Here is a 19,269-nt window from a genome sequence, read left to right on the forward strand (position 1 = left end):
ACAGGGCTCTGTACTGAGCCTTTGTATTCATCAAAATATAGTGTAGTGGCTTTAATTAATTGCTTAATTTCCTGTCCTATAAGCTCCACCGCCCCTGGAAATCCTGGTGCGCCAAAGCATGGCACTTTCTTACAGCCACTCGCTGTTAATCAGAACATCTCCACATCAAGCGTTCAGACGTCATAGGTGTGTCGTGTGGCAGTTGATCCTCCTCTGTTTCCTGATTTGTCTCCATCCGCTCTGAGCAGCTCTCCTCTTCCTCAAACACAGGGGACCACCAGATGTTATTGCTGAGGATATCACTCCATTGCTTAACCTCCAATACTTTATTTTCTTGTGCTGCTTTCACCTGCTCTTTTTTTGGAAAGGCAGTGGCTTTCTTGTTATTTCAATGCATTTTGGGTGCTTGGTTCCCACCATTGTCCCTCTGTTAGCCAGGTGGTGGACCCGACCAGAGTCCCTGTTTCACCAGTCATTAGCAAGCATCCTGTGCCAACATCATGAAGTGAGTTTTGCCTCTGTGCACTATCCGTAGCTTTGCCGAGAAAAGAAGCACATACCAGCTGGCACAGCACCTTCTTTACTGGGACATGTGCTCCCTGTCGTCGTTGGACTAAGTTTGTGTAGTCCAGGTACAAGTTAACCTCGTGATCATCTAATATCCAGGACCCATGTTTCATCACCACTTGTAGAATGACACCCTGTTGTCTAAAGATCATCAGTCACGCTATGATTGGCCACTGCGGTAGATACACTGGAATTATATGTTCTCTTTCTGCAGAGAAGAAGCAGGAGGGATTCCCTAGCAAAACATCTTTTTCCAATCATTCTTCCACTAATACCTCTGTGTTGTGCCCTCAGCTTTTTTCCGGTACACTGACCAGCCGGACATTGTGGCAGCGAGAACTGCCCTATGCGTTTTCCAGTCTGTGTTTCTGTAATTTAACTTTTTTCTCCATGAAAGTGCATTCCAGTGTAAGCTCCTTCAAATGTGGCAGGGTGGAACCCAGTTGAACTTCTGTCTCTTTAACTTGGTCAAACTGTTTTATGTGTTCATCCCTCATTAGTCCCACCTTACTCACCACTGCAGCAATCCGCATACTTTTATGATAAACTGAGACTCCTTAAATTATTCCTATTTAGATGAATTAATTGCAAATGTAACTCCAACATACAGGCTAACTTTCTGGCCTGGCTCCAGCCCTCATGAAGGCATGTTGGACAACTGTTTCTTTCTGCAGTAAGAAGAAATGACATATTCCATCAATGTTGTCACAGCACTCTTGACATGTGTCCAGTTCACGGCATTCAAAGGAGCTGATGGAACCTGCACGGGTGCCATAAGTGGGGCAAAGATTTAGGCTTTGGTATGTAAAGTGTGAGCTTGGTACTCTTGAGATTTTCCTCAACTATATAAGTAAAGTCCATATATTTGCAAGGTGGCTGAAGACAATGCTCTCTTGTCATCATTTGAAAGATCAACATGTCTAAGAATTACATTGTGGTTTACTTTCTGCCGCTCTCTTTGTTGGGTGTGGATCAGCATATCTGCTCCATGCATTGTTTGGGGACAAGGCCCTTTCTTAGCATGCTACATCAGTGGCTTTGCCATGATCCTGACAGCAAAGGAAAGGTGACACTCAGCAAAAGTGCCTCTCTTTGTTCCTTTGGGAGCTAAAAGAGGTTGTGGCTGATTTATTTTTGATTTCAGAGTGCACAATTACCTGTGACATAGGTGCCCTGACCCAGTTTATTTGTGCCCTGGCTTGGTTGTTTCTAAGTATGAACTATTGATTTGGGAGTTACGGATATGGGCCCTGATTTATACCTTTTGGTGCAAAAGTGCACTAACGCAGTTTTGCACCAAAAAGTTTTGCGCTGGCTTGCACCATTTCTGTGCACCAGACGTGCACCATATTTATGGAATGGTGCAAGCCAGTGCAAAGGTAGGCTAGCATAAAAAAAATGACGTTAGTCAGGTGGGGCTGGCGGTATAGAAGAAGGGAGTTATGCATCAAAAAATGACGTTAGGCAGGTTAGAGTAAAAAGAAAATGACTCTGACCTGCCTAGAGAGGTTTTCTGACGCAAAACTATCCATACCACGTGACTCGTGTCTTAGAAAAGATAGGAGTCGTGCCCATCAACCCAATGGCCAGCACAGGGGACCAGGGTCTCCAGGGCATCACCATTGAACCCAGTGCCACATAGGGGGCCCATTTCAGGGCCCCCAATGTCACTTAAAAAAATAAATAAAATACTTACCTGTACTTACCTATACTTACCTGGGATGGGGTCCCCCATCCTCCGCTGTCCCTTTGGTGTGGGTGTCCCTGGGGCCTGGGGAGGGCACCTGTGGGCTTATTCCATGGTGTTCCACCGTGGAAATAGGCCCACAGGTCCCCTAATGCCTGCCCTGACCCAGGTGTTAAAAAATGGCGCAAAGCATACTTTGCACCATTTTTTGACCCCTCCTGTGTGTGATTTTAGCACGGGGGGATAAATATGGCACTAAAGCCATAGAGTCATTTTTTTCACGGGAACGCCTACTTTGCATCTCATTGACGCAAAGTAGGTTTCCACGTCCAAAAAATGACTTTAACTCCATAAATTTGGCGCTAGAGGGGTCTAGCGCCAAAGTATAAATATGGAGTTAGTTTTGCACCAAATTTGCGTCAAAAAATGATGCAACGTTTGCGCACAACAAGTATAAATATGCCCCATGGTGCCTCAGTAATGACTGAAGCCTTGAAAATGGTGGTAGTCAGTCATTTTCTCAAGGTCCTGGGGCAGGCAGGTAGTACTCGACAAAGAGTAGTGGCTGATACTGTTGTCTCTAATTGTGCCTCAGAGTCCTAAATACTATTGCCTCCAAACGGTTAGTTATTTTTCCCTTTGTGTGTTTTACTCTCCAGTATTATGTGTAGTTAAGCAGGTCGTTTTTTCAGAATTGGTTAGGGTTTTGTTTTCAGTTAGGGTATGGAACAAGTGACCACACAAAAAGTCTTATGTTCAACAGTTAGTTAACTGTAAGTGTTAAAACTGGAGATAACACATCTGTAGTACCTAGAACCAATTGGAGCTAAGATATGAGCCCAAAGGGACTGAATGGTTTGGAAAATTAAATCTAGAACAGCTCAATCGTCTCTATGAGGAATGCTATTGTATAAGAGATACTCATAATTATCAGAAAATAATGGAAGCCCTCAAATTCCCAGGAACCCTTTGATGTCTGCCTATTTCCCGATAGCCACAGCGCTGTGCCGGGGTACCTCATTGAATATGGGCTGCTGCAGCTATGAATGCGCCATTGCCTTAAAGTCAGTAACAGTAATATAGCCAAGAGGTGTTTTGGAACAGACTTGGGCTTCTTGGGTACTCTTTCTTTTAAAGTTTATCTATGTCTTTGAGAGCGACCAGGAGTGTGTTTTACAATCACTCATCTGTTGCATCTCTTTAAGTTGACTGAAATGCTGAGAGTGTTAACAATAATAAACAATTCAAATTTTGTGAAGCCCGTTTGGCCACACAATGAGAACCAGGAATTGGTGATTGAAGTCAAGTATTTTTATTTCCAATAGATGATCAATCCAATTTATATGCATGTCATGAACATATAAAAAAGATAGAGGATTACATCTGGCAAGCTCAAATATTGCAATTGATTCAGTTTTAATAGATGAAGGTACAAGGGAATAACAGCCACTGCGATACAGAAATTGGGAATTAGAAATAGGTGTTCCATAAAGGAACTCCAGCAAACCTTCAGCATTAATTGCATCTCTTCCCACCCCACCAGGAACCAATTATGTCTCCTCCTCTGGTGTGCATTTGCAACATCACCTGAATTTTTCATCCCACAGAACTTGGACAGTTGCTGCAACCTTGAACATCCCCCTTTCCTGATATGCAAAAAATAGGAGACTTCAGCTGCTTATTAGGTCTTTTTTTGATCTGGCATCCTGGCATGGTCTCCCTGTCTTTTTTTCCTCAGCCTTTCCGGTTTTTTGAGTATGCTGGACTCAGTTTTTGCTGTTTTTGGAACTCTGGGAACTTTACTGCTGCTGACCAGTGCTTAAGTGCAAGTGTTCCCAGTATAAATTGTATGTCTAATTGGCTTTTCCATGATTGCCATATTTGATTTGCTAGTACGTCCATAGTCAAGTGCACTAGTGGTGCCCAGGGCTTGTAAATCAAATTAGCGGGCCTGCAGCACTGCTTGTGCCACCCACAATAGTAGCCATGTAAACATGGCTCAGACCTGCCACCGCAGTGTCTGTGTGTGCAGTTTTAATCTGCCAATTCGATCTGGCAAGTGTACCCACTTGCCAGGCCCAAACCTTTCCTTTTTATACATGTAAAGCACCCATAAAGTAGACCCTAGGAAGCCCCATGGGCAGGATGCAGACATATACTGATGTGTTGTACATGTCCTAACAGTGAAATACTGCCAAAATCGTTTTTCACAGATGGACAGCCTATCTCTGTCATAGGTTAACATGGGGGCTGCCTTTAAATAACCTTTAAGTGCAGTTTTCCTTTGGGAGCAGATAGGTTTGGGGTCTCTGAACTCACAATTTAAAAATAAATGTTTTGGTAAAGTTGGTTTTTAAACTGTCAGTTTGAAAATGCCAAAGTGGGCATTTTCTTGCTTAAACCATTCTATTACTCTGCCTGCTTGTGTATTCCCTGACTGGGTTACACACAAAGTTGGGCTGTTTGTGAATCACCACTAAACAGTGGACAAAGGGAGGGCGGGTGTAGCCTGCATATAACCTGATGGGCCATCTGGACTAGCGTGAAGGGAGGAGTGATCACTTTCTCCTGAATGGGTTGTGCCTGCCCTCACACAATGCAGTCTCCAACCCTCTGGTTGGTCTGGAGCCAGGCCTGGGTATGCAGGCTCTTGCGAACAACAGAGACTTTCCTTTGAAGTTTGCCAGATTTTCATATCACTTCTGGATTCAAGAGGAATCGCTGCCAAGGAGGAGAGATGAAGAGCTGGAGGAGGAGTACTGCCCCTCTGCCTGTGACTGTGCTTTGCTGGGTTGGTCTGCAGTTGATGCTTCTGCTTGAAGGAGGACAAAGACTGGACTTTGTGGTATACTCCTGCATGGGAAGTGTCCCCAGGGCTTAGACTGACCTCGCCTCCTGTTTTGAAGTCTCATGGCCATCAAAGATTTCCTCTGCCAGCATCTGACTCTCTGCTGAGACTCCTGCCAAGTGGTGCCCTATCCAGTCCTTGGTCCCTTGAAAGGTGAAGCTGGTAGAACAAGGACTGAAATCCATGCAGAGGAAGCTGTACGGGAACAATTTTGACGCAACACCCGCTTGTGGCTGCTAAAATTGATGCTAACCCCACACAACACAGTTTTCCATCACCATGCAGCCGGATTTGTCCTGCATCATCGCTGGGCATCAAAATCAAAGTCTACCTGCGCGGATTCGAGGTGCCCCGTCCGGAAATCGAGGCATCGCTCTCTTGCTGGTGAGAAAAACAACACATCGCCTACCCGATAGGAGAAGAAACGATGCACGGCTTCACTCGCGAGTAAGGAATCGACACATCGTAGACTTTCCAACGCACACTTGACCGTGCAGCTTTACTTTTGACGCAAACCAGGTACTTTGTGTAACAACAATGTTTCCATTGTTTTCTATGGAGTAAGACTCTTATTACTTTAAAAATTAATTACTTTACTTGGATATGTTGGATGTTTGTTGTTTTGGTCTAGATAAATATTGTCTATTTTATTAAACCGGTGTGGTGTCCATTTTGTAGTGTTTTCCCTGTATTACTGTGTGTTTTGGTACAAGTACTTTACACATTGCCTGTGAGATAAGCCTGACTGCTTGTGCCAAGGTACCAAGGGGGTGAGCAGGGGATATCCTAGGTGTGTATCTCCCTTACCTTGACTAGAGTGAGGGTCCCTGCTTGGACAGAGTGCATACTGACTGCCAACCAGAGACCCCATTTCTAACAATGTTCATGTCTCTTGCCAAGATTTCTCTTCTTAGGCCTATCAGCAAAACGAATACATATAACAATACTCCTTTTCTCTAGCTAATGAAATCTTGAAACACAGCTGTAAAAGTAAATACTATACACTAACCAAGCACAGTATGTTTTAAAATTAAGGCCTTTAGTCAAGCTCACTTCAATTAAACATTTAATGTGCATTTCAAATATATGATTATACATGAACACAAATTCCTTTCAAAATAAATGCAAATCGTGGAAAAAGAATGCATATTTGTTCCTGGTAATACAGCCTAAAATATAAATGTGAACATGAATAATAAATACATGTGAGCATTTTTTTAAACTGTTTTTATTGAGTTATGGTAACTAAACCAACAAGAACATAAATACAATGCAGATAATAGCAAGACAGTATATCTGCATAGTAGCATCAGAGGGCTATGTATCACTGGAACGAAATTCTGTATGAGGCATAATCACAACACAGAAATAGCCCATGGTCCCTCCATTCCCACCCAAACCTTGTGAGACCAATCATTATATAGCTTATCCATATAGGAATGTGTTGACACCATAGTTGGCTGCCCCAGAGCATAGGATTCAGCTAGTGTTCCCACTCCCCTCATCCCCCACGCTACTTACAGATCCTGTATCCTCCCCACCTGTGAATCGTTCCAACAGAGTCCCCCAGGCTGCTACATCTACGACTGCCTTCTCATCCCTTCTTGTCAATCGCATATGCTGCTCTTCAGCTGCGCCCCATTCCATCAGATCCCTTAGCCAGCTGGAGACCATCGGAATCCGGGAGCTCATTCAGCCAATTGCTATTCTATGCTTGGCAAGCACCAGCGCAAGTTGTGCTAATTTGTATGGGACCCCAGACCGCGCAGCCTCCGCTCTACTCCCAACACACAGGTCAACAGCACTGCCCTTAACTCCAAGCCTGTGGCCTCTTCAATCGTTGCCACCACTTCCTGCCAGAAGTCATACACTGCCCCACAGGTCCAAGCCAAATGAAGGAAGGAAGCACCAAACTCACCACACCCAGGACAGCACGCTCTACGGGTCGGGTCAATCCTGTTTAGCCGCCGAGCGTGAAATACGTTCTATGCACAAAATTAAAATGTAGCAGCTTAAACCTGTGGTTGCAGGACACCGTACACACCAAAGACAGAGCCAACTCCCAATCAGCACCTGCTATGGGCTCCCCCAGGTCCGACTCCCAAGCCTTACGCCCCACACTGACCACCCCTGGTCGATACACCCGCAGTGCCTTGTAGAACCGAACAATCAAATAAGTCCCAGACCCCAGTTACTCAGACCGTTCATCACGGATGAAGCTTCAGGGGCGACCAGAAAACCACTCCAAATCTCACGTGCTACCTTATCAATTTCTGCATATTGTAGAAATTGTCCAGAACCCAGATCAAACGCATCTTGAGCATCTGTGTAAGAGAGGAACTCACCATTTGGGTAGAGGTCCCCCGCCACCTCACAACCTCCACGCCTTGACCGACATTAGCTTCTCCTTATCCCGAAATGAGGCCGTCGCACAACTTCAGTTCCCTGTTGAAAGGGGCCTGTCTGAGGACATGCTTAACCACCTGCTCCCAAACCCGGCGGTAGTCCTGATCATGTAGGGCGCAACAGGGTCAGACCTGCCCCTCGACATCAGTATGTGCACCATTGACCGCCCGTTGCACAATCCTGCGTGAAGCCTCTCTCCCAGTTATCAGTATCCGTCATCCATGGCAGCATATTGTAAATGTGTTGCATAAAAGTAGTGTCTGATATTAGGTATTGCCAAACCCCCCCCCCCCTTTCAAGATCATTCTGCAGCACTGGCAGTGCCACCCTACTGCGCCTACCGGCCCACACCAGAGAGATCAACAGACTATCCAAACGACGGAAGAGCCGGATAGCCAGCGGAAACAAAGAGTTCTGAACTAAGTATAGACACCGTGGCAAGAACACCATTTTAGCCACTGCCGCCCAACCCATCACAAAGAGGGGCAACCTGTTCCAAAAGGAGACCAAGCGTTCCAGGCCCACCACTACCTGCTCCACACAGCCTTAGATTGAGTGACCCATATGCCCAAGTACTGGAAACTCTCAACCTCCCACCGAAGGCCCGCTCAAGGAAGATCAGCAGAAGGAACTCCATGAAGGGACCCCAAGTGGAACAGGAGCGACTTCTTTCTGTTAACTGAGACCAGAGACAACCTTAAAAACCTCCAACCTCCGCAGCAGACTTGGTACCGAGACACGAGGATCCCATACGTAAACAAATGCGTAATCCGCGTACAGAGAGATTACAGGAGTAGACCGTCTCACCTGGATCCCCCACGGCTCCATCTCCTCACGAAGCCATATCGCTAGCGATTCGACCGCCAGAGCAAACAATAAAAGTGAGAGCGGGCATCCCTGTCTTGCGCCCCTACCGATCTCCCAGACACTCGAGAGCTCCCCCTGACCCGCACCTGTGCAGTAGGAGCAGTATACAACAGCCACACCCAAGCGCAGAAACAGGGGCAAACCACATTCCCTGCAGAACCTCTAAAATATACCTCCACTCAACCGTATCAAAGGCTTTTTCCAAGTCCAAATATACCACTGCCAACTCACTCTCCATATCTTCGGTCTTGTGCAGGATATGCGTCAGGCGGGCAAATTATAGGACGTGCTACGACCAGGAATAAACCTACATTGATCCTCATGCACAAGACCCATTATCACCCCACTTAGACGAGTGGCCAGGAATTTACAAAGTATTTTAACATCACTGTTTAACATGGTAAGCGGACGATACGAGGAAGGGTCAGCAGGGTCTCCCCCTGGCTTAAGCATCAAACATGCAATGCCCTGATGCATGGTGTCCAGCAGTATACCACGTACATGACCCTCCTCAAAGACCTCCAATAGTTTCTCCCGTAAAGATAAGGAGAACGTTTGATACAATTCGATAGGAAACCCATCACTGCTGGGAGATTTGGACTTAGTCATTGCAGCTACTGCCTCATTCACCTCCTCTACGGTGATTGCAGTCTCAAGGGCATTCCTGCTCTCCAAGACCAAGTGGGGGAGCCTCATACACTTCAGAAACCCCCCACCCCTCCCTCAAGTGGGATAGCACCCGCCCTCAACACACTCTGGAGATGCACCGCCAGCTCTCGCAGTACATCCGCACGCTTTGTGAGCATTTTGCCTTGCATGTTCCTGATGTGCAATATAGGAGGGTCCTCCCGCTTTAGAATCCAAGCCAGCAGTTTGCCAGATTTGTCTCCCTCCCTGTGCAACCTCTACCTATACCCCTTAATTGAGATCTGACTTAACGTGTCCCAACAACCGTTTACCACCTTGTATAATCTGAGTTCTTCTCGATCAGTCAAACTTACATCCGGTGGCTGCTGTGCAGATCTCCCAACTTAATTTCCAGCTTTGTAAGATCCTGCACCAATGGCCTGCACACCATGCCCATACACTGCCCCCTTATGACTGCCTTCATAGCTTCCCATTCTAGCCCCCTAGTCCGTGTCGTTTTTCAGTTCATATCCATATACTGTTTAATGGCCTCACCCACCAGTTCACGACACTCTGCATCAGTAAGTAGGTCCATGGGCATATGCCAACTATGCACCAAAGATGAGGCCGCTGCGTCCCACTGCAACTGAAACCGCACTGGTGCATGATCGGATAAGAATCTGCCCATGTGCGTGACATCCAGTACGTGTGAGCTATTAAGACCACCCAAAAGAAACCTGTCCAGACGGGTATGCGTATTATGTGTTCTGGGTGCAGTTCCCTCCAGCAATCCCATAGTCCCCATTGTGCCATCACTTAAAGATTTCAACATCAAGGGCTTGGTTCTCAGTTTCGGGGGGAGGCAGTCCAAATCACTGTGCAAGACACAATTGTAATCCCCCGCCCAGACCAAAGGCCCATCCACATTGTCCCCCAGAATCTCCGGTATTCTGGTGTAGAAGGATTGATCATCAGTGTTAGGTGCGTACGTGTTCAGGATAACTATGTGCAGGCCATCCAACATACCTTTCACCAAAACAAATCGGCCCTCCATATCCACTTCACTATACTTGTGGGTAAATGGGACCCCCCGAGCCACCCACACTGACACACCTCACACGTAGGATGAGAAGGAGGATAAGAAGATCTGACCCCGCCATTTCTTAGACAATTTGTGTTCCTCCTCTTCAGTCATGTGTGTTTCCTGAAGGCAGGCAATATATACTTTATGCCTCTTGAGAAAGGAGTGTACCCTAAAGGGTTTGGTGTCACTTTTCAATCCCCTGACAATCCAGGTCAACATATTAATTTGTCGGCCCTTTATTGCCCTCCCTCCCGAGTAAGTACCTCCCCCTGTTACCCACCCCAAGGAAGGATAAGGAAAGGACATATAACACATCTCGCCCCATATCTGCACTGTTGAAAGAACACCCAATTTTGACTCACATAGTCATTCAAACCCCCCAAACCCCTAATCCCCACCCAGGATATACAGTAAAACAACCACAACAAACTATACTGTAATTCCATTCCGAGAAAGCTGCCAAGACAACAGCCTAATCCCCAACTTACCATATCGTAAGTCCTACCACACATGTGGAGTGATTCCCCTCCCCGCATCAGTCCATCAAGGACCCGAGTACCATCCTAATCTTGGTTCATGAAGCAGTAGAAAAGGCCCCCCCAATGGCCAGCGGAGCCAACGAGGCCCCCGCTCTTCCCCTGAATGCAGCTTCCAGTGCCGACCCCCACCCTGTGGCGAGGGGCACTCCGGCACCCGAGTCAAGAAGGTCATAGTTAGGGCTGCACGAGGGGCCCCACAGCCTCTCACCCCTGATCCACATCCAGACCTCCGGCCAGACCAGCAGGCACCACCGCCATTGTTCCATCCTGCTGTAGCTCAACTCTGGGAATAGAGTCCACAGGGACCCACCGGACCCAGTATCTTCCAGCGAATCAGCCATCCGCAACCTCCAGGCCGGGCCTTCCGCTCCTGAGGCCCGGGAAGCACCGCCTCCAGCACCCTCCGTCATAGCCGCTCACCCAGCGGGACCGCCGCCAGCCATTCAGAGTTGAGGCCTCCTGACAAACACGCCCTGCAGCCCGGCCGTGCCGCCACCGCAGCCACCAGCACGGCCCAGCAAGGTTGCGCTCTCACCACCTCTGATCGGCGTTACCGTCACCTGGCGGGGGACCACACTGTGCACAGTCCCGCCGGCTGAGGCCCCGCTGCAGAAAGAGGGGATCCACGCGGTATGAGGTACCCCAGGATCGATAAAGGATTACGCCGGGTATGGGAGCTCACTAGGAGCGCGTCCCGCAGGCCACGTCCCACATGTGAGCATTTTAAATTAACATAAATGCACACATTTATAAAGTTTTAATCTGTCAGTGGTTATTTTTCAACAGTCTTTCAGTGGGTATATTTCATTAATGCGTTCACACACGTTAATATTATTTAAGGCACACAGTAAATATAATATCAAATGTAAATGATTATTTGCCCTATGATGACATGTAAAGTATGGAGTTTAAATTGCGCTGCTCCATCTTCAAAATTCTGATGGTTAGATTTAAGGGAAGCATCTGAACAGGGGATTGGCGATCACCTTCTGGGTTTTGGCTGGACCCGAGCACAGTTTTTTGTTGCAAATGACCATTAAAAATTGTTGAAGTACACTGATGAAAACAAAAAATGATGGACTGCTTGAATTAATCTCAGACAGAGATAATGACCTGGCACTGCAATCTAGTCATTCATGTTTTTGCCCACCATACCACCTCAGACACCAACTCGCCATATGTACATCACCCTTTTTCCTGCTTCAATAGGAAATGTCCAGCACAGCTACCAGGACAGGCTCCCTCTAAATCATACCCATGCAAAGCCAGACTGGCTTTTGGCCTATTGGAGCCACTTAAGTGAAGTGCAACTTGAGTCCTATGATACATTGAGCACAGGTAGCTCAATAACAGCAGCCTGGTGTCTGGGTAACACAGGATGTTTGGGCTACTGTGGTTGCAACTGCCCAGTTGTGGTAAAGTCAGTAAAAGTAATGTGGCTCTGAGAATTTTTGACTCAGATCTGAGCTTCCTGGAACCTCTCCCCTTTAAGGTTTATCCATATTTCCAAAACCCTAGTGGTTGGAGAATGGACATCACATACAAAAGGCTGGTGACCACCTTCATTTTATTGGCTGAGTCAGGTTACAGTTTTCTTTTGCCAAAGAGCATCAAGAAAGTACTGAAGTACACTGTTGGCTTAACAAGCCCATTTCAGAGTTCGATTCACTCACTGTGCTCTGAGCAAGAGACATTAGATATAGAGGGAAAACCGTAAGACCTGTAGAGTGACACCACAGGATATTTGATCGTGATTGGGTTCGCACATGGGCATTCTTCACAAGAGCAGTGGTGAACAAAGTGTTCCTTAGGGATCTCAAGGTGTACAGCCTTTTGTTTGAAGCCAGCCAGGGAGAGAACAGTGTACAATAAAAACAAAAGAAGACCGTGTAGAGGAATAAATTCACCAGCCATCACAATTAGTCTACTGGCACACCTGCAACTTGATGTATCAATATTGGAAGGATAATACATTGAATTGGGATCTAACGATTAGAAGCTGTAATCTTCAGGTTTCTGCAGGCATGCAACCCTATGGATTTTTCCAAGGAGTGGTCTTGCTATGATGCTAAAAACATTTATTGAATTGCCATCTGCACAGCCCTGTTCGAGATTCACTCCTATTCAATTCTCAGTACACACAGTAGACAGCTTAGTGGCTAGCCAAGTCCAGAGCACAGACTAGCCCACAGACCAGCATGTTGATTGGCCAACCACAGAACGCAGTCTTGTAAGCTGTGCAGCCAGGCCACTCATATTTACATCCAAGCCCTAGCCCTTCCCTCAGCCTTTGTGAGAGCAAAAACCTTGCCTGCCTGAGTCAATCTGGTCCAACACAGAGATAATCCCAGAGCCTGCTCCAGGCCAAATCTCAACAAACTCACCTCAGCTCCACTCAGCACTCTCCCAAAGTAGAGCCAAGAGTAGCTCAGAGATCAGACTGGAGCCTAACCTGGCACTAATTCTGGATTGCCCCCTCTGCCTCACTTTTCAAACCTGTCAACAATGTGGGTAATTAGTAATAAGCTAGATACCATATTTAGCGTACTATCCAAATAACATACTGTTGCTTACTGTTAGCCCTGGTATTCTTGCCGTGGTTTCCCCTAACTTTTTGCCTTCAGACCTTCTGTTTTTGCTGACCTTAGGATTCTGTGCATTTTACCACTGTTGACCTGGCTAGTGCCAATGCTCTTTTCATAAAACATGGTAACATTGGCATACACCAAAAAGGCATATGTAATTTACATATAAGTCCCTGGTAAAGAGCATGAACTGTGCCCCGGGCCTTTAAATTAAATTATATTAGTTCGCCTGCAGCACTGATTGTGCCACCCACTTAAGTAGTCCTTTAAAAATGTATCATATGCCATTGCAGAGCCTGTCTGAGAAGATTTGAACTGCCATTTCATTCTAACAAAATAAACTTTTTGGCAGGACCAATCTTCCCTTTTTTAATATATATGTCAATCCTAGGGTTTGCTCTGGTCTCCTGGAGGACAGGGTGCAATGTCTTTAAAAATACTTTTTAACCTTGCATGTCTTGGTGGTGAAAAACTCTTAAATATGTTTTTCACTACGCAAGGGCTGTCAATGGTTTAAAAATGGAGTTGTCGTATTGCACTTTGTTAGAAATGGGGTCTCTGGTTGACAGTCAGGTTACCCCCTGTTCAAGCAAGGACCCTCACTCTAGTTAGGATAAAAGAGAATCACCCTCAGCTAACCCCTGCTTACCCCCTTGGTAGCTTGGCAGAGCAGTAGGCTTAACCTCAGAGTGCTGGGCGTAAAGTATTTGTACCAACACACACAGTAACTTAATGAAAACACTACAAAATGACACAACACCAGTTTAGAAAAATAGGAAATATTTATCTAGACAAAACAAGACCAAAACGACAAAAATCCAACATACACAAGTCAAGTTATGATTTTTTAAAGGTTTAAAATAAAAAGAGTCTTTAGGTAGTTGTAACAACACACTAGCGCTGCTAGCGTGTAAATGTACCTGGTTTGCGTCAAAAATAACCCCGCACGGGCGGTGTGCGTCGAAAATAACCCTGCACGGTTATATGCGTCGAAAACAACTCGGCACGGCGATGCGCGTCAAAAAAGCCAGCCACGCGACGGTCCGAAAGTCCCGCGGCGCAGGTTGCGATCTCTCAGCCTTCGTCAGCGATGCGGCGCGTCGTTTCTCCTGCTCCGGGCGTCGATTCTCCGGTCGCGTTTCCTGCGGCGTCGTTTCTCAGCTGCGGAGCCGGCGTCGCGTCGTTTTCTCAGCCGCGATCGGATTCGCGTCGATCTTTTCTCCGCACGGCGCTCGGTGCGTGTATTTTTGTCCTTAGGCTGCCAGCCTCTCCTTTCAGGGTCCCAGGAACTGGAAGGGCACCACAGAGCAGAGTAGGGGTCTCTCCAGAGACTCCAGGTGCTGGCAGGAAGAAGTCTTTGCTATCCCTGAGACTTCAACAACAGGAGGCAAGCTCTACATCAAGCCCTTGGAGATTTCTTCTTCAAGATGGAAGGCACACAAAGTCCAGTCTTTGCCCTCTTACTCTGGCAGAAGCAGCACTGCAGGAAAGCTCCACAAAGCACAGTCACAGGCAGGGCAGCACGTTTTCCTCAGCTATCAGCTCTTCTCCAGGCAGAGGTTCCTCTTGGTTCCAGAAGTGTTTCTAAAGTTTGTAAGTTTGGGTGCCCTTCTTATACCCATTTTAGTCTTTGAAGTCACCTTCCTTCAAAGGGGACTCACACCTTCTTGTGAAATCCTGCCTTGCCCAGGCAAGGCCTCAGACACACACCAGGGGGTTGGAGACAGCATTGTCAGAGGCAGGCACAGTCCTTTCAGATGAGAGTGACCACTCCACCCCTCCCTCCTAGCAGAGATGGCTAATCAGGAAATGCAGATTACACCCCAGCTCCCTTTGTGTCACTGTCTGGTGTGAGGTGAAAAACAACCCAACTGTCAAACTGACCCAGACAGGGAATCCACAAACAAGGCAGAGTCACAGAATGGTTTAAGCAAGAAAATGCTCACTTTCTAAAAGTGGCATTTCCAAACTCACAATCTTAAAATCAACTTTACTACAAGATGTATTTTTAAATTGTGAGTTCAGGGATCCCAAACTCCACATGTCCATCTACTCTCTAGGGGAATCTACACTTTAATCATATTTAAAGGTAGCCCCCATATTATCCTATGAGAGAGACAGACCTTGCAACAGTGAAAACGAAATTGGCAGTATTTCACTGTTAGGACATATAAACCACATTACTATATGTCCTACCTTATCCATACACAGAGCTACTTATGTGGGTGGCACAACCAGTGCTGCAGGCCCACTAGTAGCATTTGATTTACAGGCCCTGGCACCTCTAGTGCACCTTACTAGGGACTTACTAGTAATTCAAATATGCCAATCATGGATAAACCACTTACATACAATTTAAACAGGAGCACTTGCACTTTAGCACTGGTTAGCAGTGGTAAAGTGCCCAGAGTAACAAAAACAGTAAAATCAGAGTCCAGCACACATCAACAACCTGGGGAACAGAGGCAAAAAGTTAAGGGAGACCATGCCAAGGATGAAAAGTCTAACACGTGTCCCCCCCAGCTAAAAGTGGGGAGCAACTACCCAACCTCATGGGAGTTCTCATCACTAAGGCGGAAGAACCTGGACAGACCATCAGCATTGGCGTGCTCTGTACCGGGTCGATGTTCCACCGTAAAGTCCATCCCCTGTAGGGAAATGGACCACCTCAACAGTTTTGGATTCTCACCCCTCATCTGCATTAACCATCTGAGGGGTCTGTGGTCGGTCTGAACTCGGAAGTGAGTCCCAAACAAGTAGGGTCTTAGCTTCTTCAGTGCCCAGACCACAGCAAACGCTTCACGTTCTATGGCACTCCACCTACGTTCCCTGGGTAGTAACCTCCTGCTAATGAAGGCTACGGGTTGATCTAGGCCCTCTTCATTCAGCTGTGAGAGTACTGCTCCAATACCATGCTCTGAGGCGTCTGTTTGCACAACAAACTCCGTGGAGTAGTCAGGTGCCTTCAGCACAGGTGCTGTGCACATGGCAGCCTTCAGGGCATCAAAAGCGTTCTGGCAAGCCTCTGTCCAGATCACTTTCTTGGGTTGCTTCTTAGAAGTCAACTCAGTTAAGGGGGTAACAATGGTACCATATCCCTTAACAAACCTCCGGTAGTATCCTGTGAGACCTAAAAAGGCTCTCACTTCAGTCTGGGTCTTGGGAGGCTCCCAAGCCAGAATCGTGTCAATCTTAGGCTGTAGGGGTGCCACCTGGCCACTCCCCACCTGGTGTCCTAAGTACACAACAGAACCCTGCCCTATTTGGCACTTGCTCGCCTTAATAGTGAGGCCTGCCTTCTGCAGGGCCTCTAACACTCTCCAGAGGTGTTGCAGGTGTTCCTCCCATGTGGAACTAAACACAGCAATGTCATCCAGGTAGGCGGCACTGAACTCATCCAGTCCTGCCAACACCTGGTTGACCAACCTCTGAAAGGTGGCAGGGGCATTCTTCATCCCAAAGGGCATCACATTGAAGTGGAAGTGCCCATCTGGGGTAGAGAATGCTGACCTCTCCTTTGCCCCTTCAGTTAAGGCAATCTGCCAGTACCCAGATGTTAAATCAAACGTACTGAGGTACTTGGCAGCTCCTAACCGATCAATGAGCTCATCAGCTCGGGGGATGGGGTGTGCGTCAGTCTTGCTGACCGCATTGAGACCCCGGTAGTCCACACAGAACCTAAGTTCTGGAGTGGCACCAGGAGCAGTAGCCTTTGGGACCAAGACCACTGGGCTGGCCCAAGGACTGCTGGAGTGCTCAATAACCCTTAGGTTTAACATTTTGGAGACTTCCTCCTTAATGCAAGCCCTCACCCTGTCAGTCACCCTGTAAACCTTATGTTTAACAGGTGTACTGTCCCCAGTGTCCACATCATGTGTGCACAGGTGTGTGACTCCTGGGATCAGGGAAAACAGCGAGGCGAACTGTCCCAGCACGTGGCGACAGTCCCTCTGCTGTTCCTCAGTCAGGGAGGGGGAGAGGATCACTCCCTCCACAGACCCATCTTTCTCTCCTGCAGACAGGAGGTCAGGAAGAGGCTCACTCTCTTCCTCCACCCCGTCATCTGTCGCTAGGAGCATGGATAGCTCAGTTCGCTCAAAGTGTGGTTTGAGGCGGTTGACATGTAGGACCCTTAAGGGGTTCCTGGGGGATTGCAAGTCTACCAGATAGGTGACTTCACTCTTTCTTTCCACCACCTCAAAAGGCCCAGTCCACTTATCTTGGAGAGCCCTAGGCTCCACTGGTGCCATGACCCACACTTTTTGCCCAGGCTGAAACTCAACCAGAGTGGCATTCTGGTCGTACCACCGTTTCATATCCTCCTGGCTTGCTTCCAGGTTCTCCTGAGCGAGACTCCTGAAGCGGGCAGTCTGGTTTCTTAGTGCCAGCATGTAGCTAAATACATCCTGGGGTGGTTTACTAGGAGCTTCCTCCAAAGCCTCCTTCACCAGACTGAGCGGTCCCCTCACAGGGTGGCCATAGATGAGCTCAAAGGGGCTAAAGCCAAGTCCCTTTTGAGGCACCTCCCTGTAAGCGAACAGAAGGCATGGCAAGAGGACGTCCCACTTACGCCTCAAGGGCTCTGACAGGCCCTGAATCATGCCTTTCAAGGTGCGGTTGAATCTCTCAACCAGACCATTACTTTGGGGGTGGTAAGGGGTGGTGAACTTGTAGGTTACCCCACACACCTTCCACAGAGACTTCATATAAGTGGATATGAAGTTTGTACCTCTATCAGATACGACCTCCTTGGGGAACCCCATGCGGGTAAAAAACCCCATCAAGGCACGTCCCACCACGGGGGCAGTGACCGTCCTTAGAGGAATAGCTTCTGGGTACCGTGTGGCGTGGTCCACCAAGACCAGGATGAACCTGTTGCCCATGGCTGTCTTGGGATCCAGAGGCCCCACAATGTCAATTCCTACCCTTTCAAAGGGAGTACTGACTACCGGTAAAGGTTGGAGGGGAGCTTTGCATTTCCCCCCACTCTTGCCACTTGCCTGACAAGTCTGACAAGATCTACAATAAGCAGCCGACTGCTTGTTCATCAAGGGCCAGTAAAAGTGGGAGACAAGCCTCTTATAGGTCTTGTCCTGCCCTAGATGTCCTGCCAAAGGCACATCATGAGCCAAACCCAGTAGGAAGGTCCTGAAGTCCTGGGGTACCACCAGCATACGAGCTGACCCCGGCTCAGGAACCTTAGGCTCACTATACAGGAGGCCATCCTCCCAATAAATCAGGTGAGTACCTGGCGCCTTGCCAGCCGCCTGGGCTGCAGCCTGCTGCCGCAGTCCCTCAAGAGTAGGGCACTCCTTCTGCGCTGTGCAGAATACTTCCCTGGTGGGTCCCCCTTCCTGCTGCCACTGCGACAGCTCAGGGACCTCCCCCAGTTCAGCCACCTGTTCCCCTGTAGGTTCCGGGGCATCACCCTCAGGCTCTGCCTCCTCCCGGACCGTGGGAACTTCTGGGGCGGGTTTCCCGCGCCTCCTGCCTTTCCTCTTCTTGGCGGTCCCCTGGGCCACTGTTTCAGGCTCCAGGGGCTCTTGACTACCCTGATTGGCTGCCATAGACCGGGTGGATACGCATACCCACCCAGGCAGACCCAACATCTCCAAGTGAGACCTGTGTTCCACCTCCTTCCAAGGGGAATCTTCCAGGTCGTTGCCTAGCAAACAATCAACAGGCATGGTTGGACTCACAGCTACTTTCCAGGAACCTGAGACCCCCCCCCATTCAAAGGGAACCTGCGCCACTCTGCAGAGGCGCTCAGAATTGTCTACTGCAACTACTTGGTGAAGTACCCGGGGATCAATCTGCTCTTCAGACACCAGGTGACTCCTCACTGTAGTCACACTGGCTCCTGTGTCTCTTAGAGCCTCCACCCTCTGTCCATTGATGGTCACCCATTGCCTGTACTTCTTAGTGTTATCAGGCACTAGGTTTCTCTGGACCATCTCACTGTCCCCTAGTGAGACAAGGGTCATTTCTGCTGGTTCCCACCCACCTGAAACCAACTCCTCCCCAAGCGCTACACTGGCCAAACCCTGGGACGGTGCACC

The sequence above is a fragment of the Pleurodeles waltl genome, chromosome 2_2 (assembly GCF_031143425.1).
Source record: "Pleurodeles waltl isolate 20211129_DDA chromosome 2_2, aPleWal1.hap1.20221129, whole genome shotgun sequence".
Lineage (NCBI taxonomy): Eukaryota > Metazoa > Chordata > Amphibia > Caudata > Salamandridae > Pleurodeles > Pleurodeles waltl.